The sequence below is a fragment of the Symphalangus syndactylus genome, chromosome 10 (assembly GCF_028878055.3).
Source record: "Symphalangus syndactylus isolate Jambi chromosome 10, NHGRI_mSymSyn1-v2.1_pri, whole genome shotgun sequence".
Taxonomy (NCBI): Eukaryota; Metazoa; Chordata; class Mammalia; order Primates; family Hylobatidae; genus Symphalangus; species Symphalangus syndactylus.
Genome location: NC_072432.2, coordinates 66,935,151 through 66,952,889, shown reverse-complemented (window position 1 = coordinate 66,952,889; position 17,739 = coordinate 66,935,151). Strand labels below are relative to the sequence as shown.

General features: G+C 42.5%; 1 protein-coding gene and 2 pseudogenes across 6 annotated transcripts in view; 1 reads left to right on the top strand and 2 right to left on the bottom strand.

Moving 5' to 3' along the window:
- Positions 1-17,739, top strand: part of SLC4A4 (solute carrier family 4 member 4) — a 491,407-nt gene that overhangs the window by 219,695 nt on the left and 253,973 nt on the right. The window lies entirely within an intron of this gene.
- LOC129491919 (probable UDP-sugar transporter protein SLC35A4) lies at positions 7,297-9,228 on the bottom strand (annotated as a pseudogene).
- LOC129492269 (SLC35A4 upstream open reading frame protein-like) lies at positions 9,361-9,762 on the bottom strand (annotated as a pseudogene).

The window sequence follows — 17,739 nt, the reverse complement described above, 5'->3', positions numbered from 1 at the left end:
TTTTTTTTTTTTTTGAGACAGAGTCTCACTCTGTTGCCCAGGCTGGAGTGCAGTGGCGCGATTTCGGCTCACTGCAACCTCTGCCCTCCGAGTTCAAGCGATTCTCCTGCCTCAGCCTCCTGAGTAGCTGGGATTACAGGCACCTGCCACTGCACCCGGCTAATTTCTTGTATTTTTAGTACAAATGGGGTTTCACCATCTTGGCCAGGCTGGTCTTGAACTCCTGACCTTGTGATCCACCCGCTTCAGCCTCCCAAAGTGCTGGGATTACAGGCATGAGCCACCGCACCCGGCCTCAATTTTGTTTTTAAGATTTCTACTTGCCAAGGCAAAATACGAAACTTGACTACTTACTTGATTAATACAGACCACAACTTAAAAACAAATCATTTGCTTAGGAGAAACACAAGTATTACCAACATAAAATCCAGAAGGAGGCTGGGTGCGGTGGCCCACACCTGTCATCCCAGCACTTTGGGAGGCCGAGCCAGGTGGATCACCTGAGGTCAGGAGTTCAAGACCAGCCTGGCCAACATGTGAAACCCAGTCTCTACTAAAAATACAAAAATTAGCTGGGTGTGATGGTGCACACCTGTAGTCCCAGCTACTTGGGAGGCTGAGGCATGAGAATTGCTTGAACCCGGGAGACGGAGGTTGCAATGAGCCAAGATCACACCACTGCACTCCAGCCTGGGTGACTCTGTCTAAAAAAAAAAAAAAAAAAAAAAAAAATCCAGAAAGAAATAAAGAAGACTTTGTATAATGCAATTAATGACACCTTAACAACATCTTGATTAGAGAATAGTCAAGTTTCCCAAATTCCACTGAGCTGGTTTCATGAGTTGGTAGACTGATGGTATCACATAAAAAGTCCTGCAAGGTCAATTCAGTAATGGGGCTTCAGGTCCAGTTAGATAATTCTTTTAGAACTTAAGTTTGGGATAACTATTTTTCTTTCCAACTCATGTGTTTTGAACTTTCAGGACATGTATTACAACTTATAACGTATCCCGGTCACTCTTAGTCTGAGCGCTCATATTGAAAGCACGCACTGTGTGAGCTGTCATCTCACTGTGAATCAGCAGGAAGGGTAAGCTTTCATAACATCAGTGAAGGATGAGGTAATTATTACGCAATCGGTTTTTGGAATACATGATAAAGAAATTCTGAGAAAAAAGTGAAGGTCTTCAGTTCCCTAATGGATACAAAGGAGAACTTAACCTTACAAAAATGTCCAGGAAGAGTTTGTATGTTCCCCTAAAAATGGAAGCATATTAGTAACTACCTTCAATTTTTTCTGGAATGAGGGGACAATTCCAAAAATAAACTGAATAAAATAAGCAGTAAGATTTCTTTGAATTTAAGGGAGAAGCACATTCTCCCAGTTAAGAAAAGTGTCTTCTGTGAAGCTGCCTAGGGCTACAGTCAAACAGATTCCCACTGACAGGTGTGGAACTTGTCTTCACTCTACAGAATGACTTGTTCATTGTATTTTCCTTGGCATGTGATTCAGATTGTTGGAGACCTTGGTAAACTCATCATATTAGATCATGGGTTGATGTAAGTTTATGTTTGGATGTTTTAAAATTGGTTGGAACCTGGCTTGGGGAAGAATGTATGTCTACAACTGGCCCTGAAAGAGATTAAACATGTTTGAAATGTTTTTTCAATGGCAGTGGAGTGGGTAGTAATATTTCTTTTGCTGTGAGGTAGCAAGTATGCCTGTTAGGAAAGCATTCCCAAACTCATGATGAATCAAAGACTGATTAACTGTACTTTAAGTACGGCATCTGGAAATTGCTTGTGAGAGAGATTTTGCCATTAATTACAGAAGACACATATGCCACTGTATTTGGGACCAAAGACGGGGATAACCCTTTACCAAACTGATTTCTTCTTTATTGTGGGTCCTCTTTTAATGTAAACTTTAGGACTTGCTGCTTCAAAAGTAGTTGGCTTTCTTCTGCTAGTGATATGTAAAGAATGAATGGTGCCCATAATTGTTATAAATATAATATGCAGAGTTATATTTAATTTATAACATAAGTCACCAGTCAAAAAGACAGTTTAGTTTTTTCCTATGACAAAAATCCAGTCTTAGTAAAACAAATGATTTACAACTCATTGCTTTTCTGAGACTAGTATTTACTGTGCTATAATTTCAGGCATTTAGGTTTGTTGAAGGCATAAGGTATACTTTTTTAGATGTTAAATTTTTAGATTTGGTTGATTGGGGGAAATTAACAATTTCAATGTTTGAAGTGGTAAACAGCTCATTTCTGTAGGGAGTGATAATTGGGAATGTAGATCATTGGAGATGGACTGAATTTAGGGACATCATGGTTGTAGATGTGGATTTAGGAGTTATCTGCTTATATTTCGAGTCTTTTCCCATGATACTCTAACACACAGGAACGGAACTGTTGCTGTATCTCTCTATATTTATAAATGGTGAGGAATTATCTCTTGAGCTGAGGGGATAGATTAGACCCTGGAGCTGCAAACCCTAGGTGTATATCCAGCAACCCCTGGCCTGGTACTTTCATTGTGGGATGTATAGATCCTTTTAAATACCAACAGAAGAAATTTTCAGAGGTTTTACCTTGATTTTCCTAAAAGAGGAAGCAATCAAAGAACTGAATTCCTTTTCATAATTCTTCAAAATTGATTGGAGAAGAAAATTGCCTTTTGTCTCCTGCCTTTTCATTTTGAGGAACCCTTAATGATGTCACTTATTTTAAATCAAAGATGCTTATTTATTGCAGCATCTGCTCAGTCCTCCATTTCTTCCTCTCCTCTCCTCTCCTCTCCTCTCCTCTCCTCTCCTCTCCTCTCCTCTCCTCTCCTCTCTTCTCCTCTCCTCTTCTTTTCTTTTCTTTCTTTTTTTTCTTTTAGATGGAGTCTCGCTCTGTCACCCAGGCTAGAGTGCAATGGTGTGATCTCGGTTCACTGCAACCTCCGCCTTCCGGGCTCAAGTGATTCTCCTGCCTCAGCCTCCAGAGTAGCTGGGATTATAGACATGCACCGCCATGCCTGGCTAATTTTTGTATTTTTAGTAGAGACATGGGTTTCACCATGTCTGCCAAGCTGGTCTTGAACTCGTGTCCTCACATGATCCGCCAGCCTTGGCCTCCCAAAGTGGTGGGATTACAGTCGTGAACCACCGTGCCTGGCCTCAGTCCTCCATTTCTAAGGCATTGTATCATTCAGTGGTTGTTTAATAACCTTAGACAAAATCTAAGGTTTAACAACCACTGAATGATACAATGGTTCAAGAATACACTGATACAATGGTCCAAGAATTGAACCAACTCTTTTTAACCTGTTTTTTTTTATTTTCTTTCTTTTATACCTTATACAAATAAAATATGACTGAGTATTTATTTTCATAGTTTAAACAATATGGAAAATAAAAAGCCATATGATACAGAGCATAAATAACGGAGCAGAAAGTGAAAGTCTCTCTTCACCCATTTGCCCTGAGCCTAATGAAGAGTTATTCGTCTACTCTCTTCTCTTTGGATTTACATGCATTTAAATGTACATGTAGAAAGACACTAACCTGTGTTTTGCTATAGATATAATTATAAATTGACTTGTCTCACGTATAATGATCAATAAACTGTTAACCTGAAAATTCACTTTGTACCTCTTAATGGCATGCAGCATTTCTATGTTAAAAGAAACATCTGGAAAAATAGCAAAACTCTACATTCCTGAAGTTTATTTTTATTCAGAGTTGGGTGTATTTTTTTTGGGGGGGGGGACCATTAGTACTTTTATACATGGTAGACTGAATTATAATGTTTTAAAAATTGAAAGGTATTTGGGGAGATGGAAATATGATTTGATGATTGCTACTAATTATATGTGTTGTATCCTTAATATTTTCTTAATTTAAAAAAGTGGTTAACTTATGTGTGTTTGGCATATTTTTGAGTTGATAATCTCAAATAATTCTTCACTTATTACACATACTTGAAAATCTGCTCTCTCAGTTTTTCAAGTTATAAGTATTCTGTCCTTGTAGATCTGTCATTTCACAGACTTATCCGTTTGCCTTGTTGGCTAGGTGATAGAAAATAAAGGGCAGAACATAAGAAATTATCCTTCATTGGATATTAGTTCGTTCTCTCATCTGGATTTTAAAGTATTATTGGAAAAAAAATCCTCTAATCTTCTGTTAAAGATAAGTTCTTACAATGTATAGGTTGTTTGTAGGACTGAGAAGTATTGGAAATATGTCTTGGCTCGACTAGTTGGCCACCCTTGAGAGCCAGTAATACTAAGTGGCTAAGCTTAGTTGCACCCAGTGGCAAGAGACATTCTGAGGTTTCCCATGTATTGGGAGGAGGCCCAAGACAAAGAGGTCCTTGTAAAACTCAGCTAGAGACTTGGCTGTGGGACAGAGTCCTAGAAGAATATGCATTAACTGTGCCCTGCCCAGAGGCATGCTGCTACAGCCTTTGTGCTGGGAACCACCAGCATCATGGAATGAGTTTGCTTCTCCAGGTAGACACTCTGAGCTTCTTTTGCTTACTGACCCTGTTACTACCCCTGAGCACTGCAGCTGCCGTGTAGCATCACACACCGTCTCTGTGAAGTCATATTACACTGAGATTGTTAGAAACTGTCCATTACTGGGTATATACCCAAAGGACTATAAATCATGCTGCTATAAAGACACATGCATATGTATGTTTACTGCGGCACTATTCACAATAGCAAAGACTTGGAACCAACCCAAGTGTCCAACAACGATAGACTGGATTAAGAAAATGTGGCACATATACACCATGGAATACTATGCAGCCATAAAAAATGATGAGTTCATGTCCTTTGTAGGGACATGGATGAAACTGGAAACCATCATTCTCAGTAAAGTATCGCAAGGACAAAAAACCAAACACCGCATGTTCTCCCTCATAGGTGGGAACTGAACAATGAGAACACATGGACACAGGAAGGGGAACATCACACACCGGGGACTGTTGTGGAGTGGGGGGAGGGGGGAGAGACAGTATTAGGAGATATACCTAATGCTAAATGACGAGTTAATGGATGCAGCACACCAACATGGCACATGGATACATATGTAACAAACCTGCACATTGTGCACATGTACCCTAAAACTTAAAGTATAAAAAAAAAAAAAGAAACTGTCCCTTCTTTGTTTTCATGTATGTGGTTGTTGCTATAGAAGATAATTACTTATCCTTACATCTACCTTTCTGGCTTGATACACACACACACACACACACACACACATGCACACACACTCTTTGACAAAAGAAATGAAAGTATTGGTGAATCTTTTTTTTGTTTTTTTTTGAGACAGAATCTAGCTCTGTCGCCCAGGCTGGAGTGCAGTGGCGTGATATTGGCTCATTGCAACCTCCGCCTCCCAGGTTCAAGTGATTCTCCTGCCTCGGCCTCCTGAGTAGCTGGGAATACAGGGATGTGCCACCACCCCTGGCTAATTTTTGTATTTTTAGTAGAGACAGGGTTTCACCATGTTGGTTGGGCTGATCTAGAACTCCTGACCTCAGGTGATCTGCCTGCTTCAGCCTCCCAAAGTGCTGGGATTATAAGCTTGAGCCACCATGCCCAGCCAGCATTGGTGAATCTTACATATAATTTTAAAATTAACCAATACATTCATTTCTTTTGGCAAAGTATAAAAAGCACAGGATTTGAATTCAGAAGACCTTGGTTCAAGTTCTGCTTCTGCCACTTAATAGTACTGTGACCTTTCTGAGGCTCTGTTTCCATTTTCATTCCCCATCTTGGTTGAGGCTTGTGAGCTTCAAATGAGATAATATATTTAAAAGCATTTTGTGAACCATAAACTGCCACACAAATGTTGATTATTGTTATTATTTTACATTTAGTCTCGCTGGTACAATAAAACGTTAGTAATAAATGCCCATGAGTTGTCTTAATTCCAGAGAAGACATTTGAACTGATATACCCAGCTTGGGTCATCAAAAGGCATATTTATATAAGGGTTACTGCTAAGCAGTGACAATCACAGGTGTGCTAATTTCATACTGGGATCTGCAAGCAGCCTTAGGTGGAGAAAGGAGGAGGCACAGAACAGAGATAAATAAAGGCTTAGTTTCTACACAGCCTTGTGAAAGACTAGTGTTTTAAGGGTTGAGTTCAACCCTTAAGGTTGATGGTGTTTTATAGTTTATATTGATGCTTAAAGAGTAAAATTTATCAATTTTTAAAAGAATAGTTTTATGGGTCATCAAATATGTAAATACGGTCAAATGTGTATTCCACACTTTTCAGAGAAATTATGTAGCTCTTCTGGTAACAGGAGAGTCCTTTGCTTACACAGTCAACAACATAGGAAAAGAGATTCAGTTTTCCTATGGCAAGTTTCACATCCTGGAAAATGTTTTATCAGTTGGATGCTGGGGCCATCTCTAGGTTAGAAAATGTCAACAGGAAGTAGTTCAGGTTCAGATATGGGTAGGATCTGTGCTTCCTAGTTTGGAGAAGGGTTTCTGATGATGAGTTGGGACTTGGTTTTCATTCTTCTGGCCTCGTACATGAGTGGCCAGTTTCATTTCTTTGCTTGGCTCTATCTTCAATTTATGTGCTCGTTCTTTCCGTTGGAAACTCCTTTAACTCTTCTGCTGAAAGTGTTCTCTAGGGTCCAACTTTAGGGAAATCTTAGCAAATTTTATTTATTATTCTAGCTATTATGTTTATTTTCATAACAGCTTTTCTGAAGGAGGACGTCTAACACATCTAGGTGTTCATAATGTGAGCCTCATTTGAATTTCAGAGAAAAGTTTTATCTTGAGTTTGAATGAACTGTGGAATTAACTGAGTTAAGAGACTCTCATTTTTGCTATCCATGAGGCAGAAAAGTGGCGTCAAGGATATATGACTTCAGCCAATTGACTACTGACCAGTCTTTCTATTGTTTAGGCCATGGGAAATAGGGCATTTGGAGACAGGTGCTAAGGAAATGAGTAGCACTTTTTTGTGTGTGTTGTTGGAGGAACCACTGTACACCCTAGAATAGTTTATTAAGACCTTACTGCTTATGTAATTGAAGAGATACTGATTGAGCTACAGGTACCTGGTCAGACATTGAGAGACCTGTACCTGGTCTCAGGTTGCTCTGTGTAGAGCTTCCCCAGGCTGTTGGGAGCTGGGAGACTGCTTGGCCTGGACAGGACTCAGAATAAGAAGCATGGTACCTCCTATAAGCCTCCGAGTAGGCTGTGGGCTTCAAGATGGCTCTCAGGATGATCAGAGAGGTCAGGAGTGAGGCTTAAGCCAGGGCCCAGGGCCAACATTCTCTGAGATGAGTCAAGCCCCAACCCTCTCTGGGGTTTCCAGAACAAAGGCTGGATATTGGGAGCCAGCATTGTGGAGAGGGCAGGAGGCATGTCTCTAGGCATTGCTAGAACTGAGGGAGATTGTCAGAGTGGCTGGGATAATGTTTGTATAATCTGTGGCAGTTGGTCCTTCCTGCATGACAGTGGGAGGTTGAATGTCCCTTATGGGAGAGTCATGCACCATGGCTGGGCTGGAGCAGCCAGCCAGAGGGCGTTGGGGCAGTGGCTCTGCTGGGGTGACCGAAGTAGGCAAGGAAGGCCACTTGTTGTGCACACCCCATTTTGATCAACTGCTTTCATGCAGGATGAGGCTGGGATAGGATCATTTCTAAGGTCCAGGTATTGATATTATCTTAATTCTTTAGTCTGGAACAACTTGATGAGAGGGCAGGAGGATGATAAGAATTTCCTTAATCAAACCCATTTTTCATGTCTCCTAGGGCTACCCCTTCATCTGCACATCTCCAGAGAATAACCTGACTGCTCTCACTTCTCCAGCTTTTCTCACAAGGCAGTTGTTACTGGACTGCTGAGGGAAGTGGAAGGGAGGCCTGGGAGGGGGCTTTGATGGTGGCACCCAATCTACAGGGTCTGGAGTCAGGGTGAAGGAGGTCAGGGACTAGCGGCTGCCATAGCATGGGCACATGGCCAGGTTAATGATGAGCAGCATGGCCAGGAAGAAGGTGGCTGTGAGCTGCAGCCACAGCAGGACTGCTGAGAGCACGGCATTGACCACCAGTGAGCAGGACACAACCAAGAGGCATAGGATGCTGCTGCTGTGCTTCATGACAGCGGACATGACATGAGCAGTCCATTTAGCCCTGGCTCAGCACCACAAGTTCTGCCCATGCTGACAAGCCTTCCAGGAGGCCTGGGCCGGGGCCACTAGTGGCATGCAGATCTAGATTCAGGAGCACACCAAAGGTGTAGAGGAAGACATTCTGAAGTGCCGGGGGCAGCTGCCGTCTCTTCATGAGCAGCGCTGTATGCAGTGACGACAGGCTTGAGATGAGGCAGTCCAGGATGAGGAGCAGCAGGCCCAGCGGAGTGATATGTAGGGGCATGGAGCTGGCAGCAGCTTCTGCAGGGAGCCCGGGAAGTGTGTTCCCAAGGTCTTACAGGCCATCTGGTGGATAGCAGGCCCCCGCAGCCATCAGCAGCAGCAGTGCTAACCCCTGAGGTGCAGAGAAGCAGTGCTGGAGGCAGAGACAGTGGAACAGGGCCCACTTCCAATCTTGAGATTGCTCAGCACGTGGTAGGTGTTGGGGTCCATGTCACGCTGAAGATAGATCACCAGGTTGTTGTTAGTGCCATAGATCAGGGCTGATAGTGTGAAGGGAGCAGCTTAGTGCCAGAGTGGGGGCCCCCTACAGCCTTGCTTGCCAGGCCACTAGAAGGGAGAAGGTGCTTAACAGTAGCTTGGTCAACTCAGCTCCACAGCTGAGGAGGGCTGGAAGGGCACCTGGCTGTCCACATGGCACAGTGCCAGCATGGGGGATGGGCACCATACGTGGCAGTGGATAGGAGCAGCATCAAGGTCCACTACACTCATACCCACACCAGACCTTGGGTGGCTGGTGTAGTTAGCAAGGGGAATGGGATTGCAACACATTTACGGGAAATCAAGTTATGGAGCCACCTCCCAGCAGGGAGGAGCCGTGGAACATTGCCAGAGAGAATACTGAGGATCAGAGTCATCTGCCAACTCCATAGTCAGGGCTTGAAGAGTAAGGGGCTGGTGGGCCTTGAAGCCACAGTCTTGGGGCCAGTCTGACGGAGTTAGGAGAGGGAAGAAGGAATCCAGGGTGCAGGCTGACAAGGCCCTGTGCACACTCTGCAGGAAGGGAGGCAAGGATAAAGGCGGCATGAAAGTTGGAGAAAAAATGGATGACAGCCAGGGAATCCAGGCAGTGTCTCTACCTGCAGTCCCCAGCTCCTTATTCTGCCTCCCTCATAGCATCTAGAGCTATTCGGGCCCTTGCATAGTGACTGCAAATAGTCAGTCCTTCAATGTCATCTCCATTTTGGGCACAGCATAGCCTGAGCTGCACAGATTGCCAGCACAGGTGCCCCTTAGAAAGCCCAATACTGCTGATGTCTTCAGTTTGGCCACCACAGCCAGCCAGGAATCCCTTGAGGAATGGGGAGGACAACAGCAAGCCATCCCAGCCACCTCTGCTGTTGACTTCGTCTTCCATGTGCCGCTGCAGGCAATCCAGCTGGTTCTCGAGAAATGCCAGGTCCTTAAGCTTAGGCAGAGAATGCTTGTCATCTGTCATCTTCCCTGCCAGACTTCTGAAGAGCACTTTCTATAAGTCAAAAGTAAGACAGTCTTAGTTTTGTTCTCTATATTTGATCTTTGGTGCACTACAAAAGATGGCATAGCTTAGTAGGATGTTATTTCAGTTGCAAGGTAGGAAGGGCATTGATAATTGTAGAAATGGGGAGGGGGTACATATATGAGTCTGAGGCTGTATATTTAGTCTTCTGAGCTTTGGAAATAGAGATGTTTTTTTTCAGTCTTAGCAAAGGAAATATTTTAAAATTTCAGAAACAATCAGGCTATTAATAAAGTATGCTTAAGTGGTAGAAAGAGCAATGCACTAAGAATAATGATTTTTTAAAAATCTTGATTCTGCTAGTAACTTGCTGAGCCTGGACAAGTCCCTTAATGTTTCTGAACCTCTGTCTTCTTACTTATAAAATGATATTTCTATATAACTTAAAAGGTCCCTTCCAGACCTAAAATTCTGTGACTTTGATTTTTCTCTTTGGTCATAATGATTTGCTTACTTCCACAGAGTATGAAGGTAACAGGTATCCCTTATCAATGAAAATTACCTTTAAAAGTATAAAGCAGCAAACTGTGTTGCAAAGGGAAGGTATGGAAATGAGCTGTGAATCTTGAACCTAACGGGGTTGCCTGTAGCTCATTCTCTTTGATGTGCGCTACCTGCAGTGTTCACTCCTGGTGTGCTGTGATCCTGGAAGAGAGGCACTCGGTCTTGAATGTGTAGTTTTTGACAGCCTGTTTCTAGATGGGACACACATCTAGACACACATCATTTCAATGGTGACCTTCAAGGGCAATGATGCCCCAGCCTTCGATGTGTAACTCTTAGGTAACGCTAAAATTGGAACTTGGCAACCATATAGGAAAAGAGGATAATGTCATATTAGGCCTAAATACGGTATTTTGGGAATGGAAAACATCAAAGTCTATACTCTACCCAAGTATAGATTTTGGTAAATGGATTTTAGACAGATTGTTTTTCAAGCTGCGTTATGTTTCCTTAGCCTTTTTCACTTTTTGTAGTAATCACTTTTTTTCTGATGTTTACAATATTCTATTATAAATGGGGCTTACCATCTGCCATTAAGGAAAGTATAAAAATCAGGCTGTGCCAGTCTTTTTCTGTCAGTAAAGTAATTTCCATCAGACCTCATTTTCCTCTGCTTTAATCTCTTCTGCAAATGTGGTAGTGATCTTAAGTCATACAGTTTGTAAGGTGAGGCACATTACAGATACAAATCTGAGGATTTAGCTGGGCGAGGGAGGGAGAGATAAATGGTAAGAAGGGAGGTGGAGGAGTTTATTGATTACTCATGTAATGCTTCATTGTGAATAAAGAAAAGCAGATTGGTCATCTATAATAAAATGTAGCCCAAATGGCATTTGCACAGTTGTAAGGTTTATTTCACAGCAAATCAGTATGCCTATTAGCATTTCACACATATCCCTGTCTGCCTGTCAAGAATGTTTGCAGGTTCTTTGTTGTTCATGCTTAAAGGCACTTTTATCTTCTGGTGTCTTGCTAATGGACCTCCTCTTGAAAAATAACTCTTCCTGTCTACACAGATGAATCTCTTCATGACTACTGTGTTTCAGTTTTTGATTAGCTCCTTAGGAATCAGTTTCTGTTAGGATTAGCAGAAAGAATAAGATGGGAGGCCATAATTTAACATTGTAATTCGGGATCAAAATCATAGGCTTTTGTGTGACTTTGAAGTCTTCCTGCTCCTTCTAAACAGAATTGCAGCTGTAGCATCCCAGATAGGTGTTTTTCAAATCTCTTTTTCTTCCCTTCCTCTTCTTCTTTTACTTCCTCTTCTTCTTCCCCTCCCTCCCTTTTTTCCTTTTTCCCCTCCCTTCCTCCCTCCCTCTGTCCTTCCTTTCTTCTCTGTATTTAAGTACTTGCAATAAAAACACTGACACTTGTCTGCATCTTGAAAACCCCAGATTCAGTTTCGTCAACATCTATTGAATGCCTATTACATTCTTTATTCTGTGCTAGGCCTATTCCTATGCATTGTCTTTATTTAATCCCCATAACAATTATTTGAAAGAGCTATTTCATTCCCATTCCATCGATGAAGAAACTTTGGCCTGATTCATAGAGCTAGTATGTGGCAGAGGCTGAATGTGTAATTAGATCTTCTGAATTCTTCCTTTACTGGGTAGAAACTCTGTTTCATATGGGAAGTTGTATTAGGGTTCTCCAGAGAAACAGAACCAAGAGGGTATATGGAGATATATATGTGCTTATATATATTTATTATAGGAATTGGCTGTTGTAATTATGGAGGCCGAAAAGTCCCACAATCTGCTGTCTGCAAGCTTGAGACCAGGGAAAGCCAGTGGTGTAATTCATTCTGAATCCAAAAGCCTGAGAACTGGGGGGCCAATTCCTGGTCTGAGTCTGAAAGCCCAAGAACCAGGAGCGCTGATGTCTGAGAGCAGGAGAAGATGAATGCCCCAGCTTAAACACAAAGGTGAATTCACCTTGCCTCCATCTTTTTGTTTGATTTTGTCCCTCACCAAATTGGATGATGTCCAAGCACATTGGTTGGGCAACCTTCTTTACTCAGTCTACCGATTCAAATGCTGATCTCGTTCAGAAGAGGCAAACCTAGAAATAATGTTTTACCAGCTGTCTGGGCATTCCTTAGCCCAGGCAAGTTGACACATAAAGTTAATTGTCACAGAATTGCTGTTATAAAAGGAACTATACCTTAGTGTGGAAGCAAGCCAGCTATGATTAAGAACATGGGACCAAATTCTGGGTCCAGATTCTCAATGACTGATAACAGCCTTGGGCAAGGTTTTGACCTTTGTATTTTAGAGTCTGTACTGGTTAAAAAGAGATAGTAAAAGTTGTCTTAGAGGAGTCTCAATCTATAGCTGTCTGTATTTACTGCAAAACCTTACTTTTACAAAATTTTAATTTTGTGGACAACTTGGAACTCTTTAGTTGGGAAATACATTCCAGCCTAGTTGTTTTTATAGCACCACAATTAATAGAAGTTATATTATCTAAATCAATTGTTAACAAATGTGCTCAGTTACTGGGCAGAATCTTATTTGATAGGACTATCAATACATATTTGTTGAATACCTACTATGTGACTGACACCTTACATTCATGAGCTCATTTAACCCTTATGTCATTTCTGTGAGTTCTCAATTACTTGCCTCAAAGATGATAAAAATGAGGCTCAGAGGAGTTAAATAATTTTTCCAAGGTCACATAAGTAGTAGGTGGTGAAGGTGGGATTTGGATCTTTGAATGCACAAAAATAGCACAATTATTACTAGTGTGGGATTTTCAGCTAGATTTAAGTTCCAGTTCTGTCTCTTACTAGCAGTGTAACCTTTGGTGAGTGACTTAATCTATCTAAACTTTCATTTTTAGATTGAGCTACTTAAGAGGTCTGTTCCATTCTAAAGATTCAATTGCAAGTATCCCTTTAGCATGGCCTGACACAGTAAGTGAGGTATGCAATGGCACCTGCTTATAAGGGTTTAGCATGTTAAATGAAAGATGAAGCATAAAGATGAAATGTGAGTGTTTTTTTCATAATGTATGCTAAAATGTTAAATCGTGCAGTTTTAGAAAAAGATACTAGTGTGGTGCATGTGTTATATTAGACAGAACTTTGGAGTAGAGCTGGGATATGCAAAACCTTTCCCTGTCTTTACCACTAGCACACTGTGAATCTCAGAGCATATTATTTCACTTCCGTGTCCTCTGTGTTTCATCCGTTCATGCATTCATAAAACATCTACAGAGAGACAGCAGTGTGTCCAGGCACACTGTACGAGGAATCTAGGAACTGGAAAAGGAGCTAACACGTGGCGTCTGTTCCCGTCATGGACCAAGGAACTTACAGCCTAATGGGAGGAGAGACAGACACATGAAGACTTTATAATGCAGTGTGAAAAGTGGTATTATAGTGTTCAGAGCCAGGGGAGGCTTTATGGAAGAGTTGACAATTGAAGAAGCAATGAAGATGAGAAGGGACTCTGCCTTATTCATCTTTATAGTAATATTTCCTAAAGCATTGAGTGCAGTGCCCAACACATAGTAGGCACTCAGTAGGGAATTGGATACTGATTTGCAAGCTGGACTTGTTTTCAACAACCCTTCCTTCTTACGTTTCTTGTTATAGCTCCTCTACCTCTTTGGGGAGCTCCACAGGGACTCAGTTTAAGTCCCTAATTCTCTTAGTGACAGTACACCAGAGTGGTTAAGAGCATAGGTTCTGAAGTCAGACTTCCTGGTTTCAGTTTCTGTCTCTGCTATTTGTAGCTGTCTGACCTTAAGCAGTTGCTTAGCTTTCTGTACCTCTGTTTCCTTATCTATAAAATGGGATAATAGGCCGGGTGTGGTGGCTCACACCTGTAATCCCAGCACTTTGGGAGGCCAAGGTGGGTGGATCATGAGGTCAAGAGATTGAGACCATCCTGGCCAACATGGTGAAACCCTGTCTCTACTAAAAATACAAAAATTAGCCAGACGTGGTGGTGCTGGCACCTGTAGTCCCAGCTACTCGGGAGGCTGAGGTAGGATAATCGCTTGAACCCAGGAGGTGGTGGTTGCAGTGAGCTGAGATCGTGCAACTGCACTCCAGTTTGGCGACAGAGTGAGGCTCCATCTCAAAAAAAAAAAAAAAAGATCATAATAATACCTAGCATTATTAAATGGAAAAAGTTAAATGCAAAGAACTTTGAATGGGGACTAAGCACTAAGAATAGTAATTGCGTAATGAATGTTAACAATTTTTATTTTTCATTTTGCTACATTTTGTGCTGAGTTTATTTATTAGAGTGCCACTTCACAAATAGTTACCTGTAAAAATAGAATTTTTCTGATTGACAGTGGTCAAAAAGAAAAGGTGACTTATTTTAGGAAAGATGCTGCTTTTTCTTCGCCTGCTCTTGCTTTAAAGCATGGATCATAAGGTCCTAGTTAATGTCATAAGGAGCTCACATGTATTTTGCTAATTATAAGTCATGCTTCTCAGTGGCCCTTTTAACTATTAAAATGACCTCCAGATTCTGATTTTTCTTCACTCTTTATTAATAGTTAACAAACTGTTTAATGCATGGTAGGAAAGCCAAGTAAGCCTGAAGCATTTAGAACATGGCATGTGAATTAGTTGTAAACTGTTTCAGTAAACATTAAATGGGTGGCAATTACTTAAAGTGATTGCCTAAGTTTCATTAAAGTATTTAAAAGAAAAAATATGTGCTTAATGCTGCCTTAATTATAAGGAACTTATTACAGTAGCTTCCATCTAGGGTTTACCAAATTAGCCTAATTCATAACCTCACCCAGGGCATTTTATACACATGCATTTTATACACATGCATTTTATACACATTTCTGATTTCCCCCCTCACCCCCTGCCTCACTGAGACTCAAACCTGGTAATCTGTGTTTTTAATTATTTCAGGTGAATCTGCTGATGAGACCTGGTTGGAAAACACTGCTCAGGTGTTTTCTGGTTAAAAGCTTGCTTTTGATTTTGCATCCAACAATTCAAAAAGCTCTTAAAGATACTTCAGTATAACTGGTTACCAAGGGTTAATTGTGGTGAATATAGAATGAGAGTCGCTGAGGAAATGGAAGTCTGTGATTTTTGATTGCCTTGTTAAATCGTCAACAGCAGCAGCACCACCATCATTGATTGGGTTATGGCAGGAAATGCTATAGTTAGATTTGCTACAAATTAGTTTAGATAGAGAGTATGGGTGAAAATAAGGTAATCTTATCAGATGTTGTCTGATAAATGGAAGCAGTGCATTTATGAGCAGAGCTGCAAAAGAAATGTTGAAGGCCGAGCGCGGTGGCTCACGCTTGTAATCCCAGCACTTTGGGAGGCCGAGGCGGGCGGATCACGAGGTCAGGAGATCGAGACCACGGTGAAACCCCGTCTCTACTAAAAATACAAAAAAATTAGCCGGGCGTGGTGGCGGGCGCCTGTAGTCCCAGCTACTCGGAGAGGCTGAGGCAGGAGAATGGCGTGAACCCGGGAGGCGGAGCTTGCAGTGAGCCGAGATTGCGCCACTGCACTCCAGCCTGGGCGACAGAGCAAGACTCTGTCTCAAGAAAAAAAAAAAAAAAAAAAAAAAAAAAAGAAATGTTGAGTACCCCCTTTGAAACAAGGTTGCCTACCGTGGATTATAGCAAACAAACGGAAGTATTCTCAAGGTGTGTGGAATCAATAAAAGCCAAAGGTGTCAAGATGCAAAGAGCAGTCAGCTTGTATAGGTGCCCACAACACTAATCATAACTTGATAGATGTGGAAAGAACTGAACACCCTCCCTCTTACACTGCCCCAACTATGGCACTGCCCTAGATAGCCTTCTAAAACACACACCTGATTCTGCCACTCCCTGCTTGCAGCCCTCAATACTTTTCTATTCATATGATAGGATAAAGTCTAAATGCCTTATCAAAGTATATAGGGCCATTCACGATTTATCTACTATATACCTTTATAGTCTTCTTTCTCTTCTCTTGCCACATTTTCATGTTATATGCTCAAGCCAACTGAAGTCTATACTTGTAGGCTTCCGAAGTGCTCTGAGAAAAATATCATATACCACGTTTTTCTGTTATAGACCCTAACGCAATGCCTAGTAGGGGCTCAATATACATAGTAGTTGTTTAATAAATGTTTATTGACAAATGAATAAATCAAAACACAATTACTGTAATCTCATTACATGTGGATTTTTCCCTTTTGGGATATAAGCCCATCTAGAGCACCATAGTGTGCACAGTTACTGGCACATAATAGTCATTAAGAGTTTATGGGGATATGGCAAAATGGCCAAATAGGAAGAGCTCCAGTCTGTAGCTCCCAGCGAGACCAATGCAGAAGGCGGGTGATTGCTGCATTTCCAACTGAGGTAGCTGGTTCATCTCACTGGGACTGGTTAGACAGTGGGTGCAGCCCATGGAGGGCGAGCAGAAGCAGAGGGGGTTGTCGCCTCACCCGGGAAGTGCAAGGGCCGGGGGACTCCCTCTCCTACCCAAGGAAAGCCGTGAGGGACTGTGCTATCTGGCCCAGATACTACGCTTCTCCCATGGTTTTTGCAATCCGCAGACCAGGAGATTCCCTTGTGTGCCTACACCACCAGGGCTCTGGGTTTCAAGCACAAAACTGGGCTGCTGTTTGTATAGACACCAGGCTAGCTGCAGGAGTGTTTTTTTTTTGTACCTCAGTGGTTCCTGGAACCCCATTGGTGCCTAGGAACCCCAGTGAGACAAAACCGTTCTCTCCCCTAGAAAGGGGGCTGAAGCCAGGGAGTCAAGTGATCTCATGCAGTGGATCCTACTCCCACAGAGCCCAGCAAGCTAAGATCCACTGGCTTGAAATTCTTGCTGCCAGCACAGCAGTCTGAAGTCGACCTGGGACACTCAAGCTTGGTGGAGTGAGGGGCATCCACCATTACTGAGGCTGGAGTAGGTAGCTTTCCCCTGACTGTGCTAAGGACTGGATGTAACTCAACACAGCACAGCAAAATGGCTATGGCTAGACTGCCTTTCTAGATTCCTCTTCATTGGGCAGGGCATCTCTGAAAGAAAGGCAAGAGCCCCAGTCAGGGGCTTATAAATAAAACTCCCATCTCCCTAGGACAGAGCACCTGGGAGAAGGGGCAGCTGTGGGTGCAGCTTCAGTGGACTTAAACGTTCCTGCCTGCCGGCTCTGAAGAGAGCAGTGGATCCTGACAAGGAGGGTTCCCCCAGCACGGTGCTCGAGCTCTGCTAAGGGACAGACTGCCTCCTCATGTGGGTCCCTGACCCCCGTGCCTCCTGACTGAGAGAGACCTCCCAACAGGGGTTGACAGACACCTCATACAGGAGGAAGGAGCAGGCAGGAATCTTTGCTGTTCTGCAGACTCTGCTGGTGATACCAGGCAAATAGGGTCTGGAATGGACCTCCAGCAAACTCCAGCAGACCTAGAGGAGAGGGACCTGACTGTTGGAATGAAAACTAACAAACAGGAAGCAGTAACATCAACATCAACAAAAAGGACCCCCACACACAGAAACCCCATCCAAATGTCATCAGTTTCAAAGATCC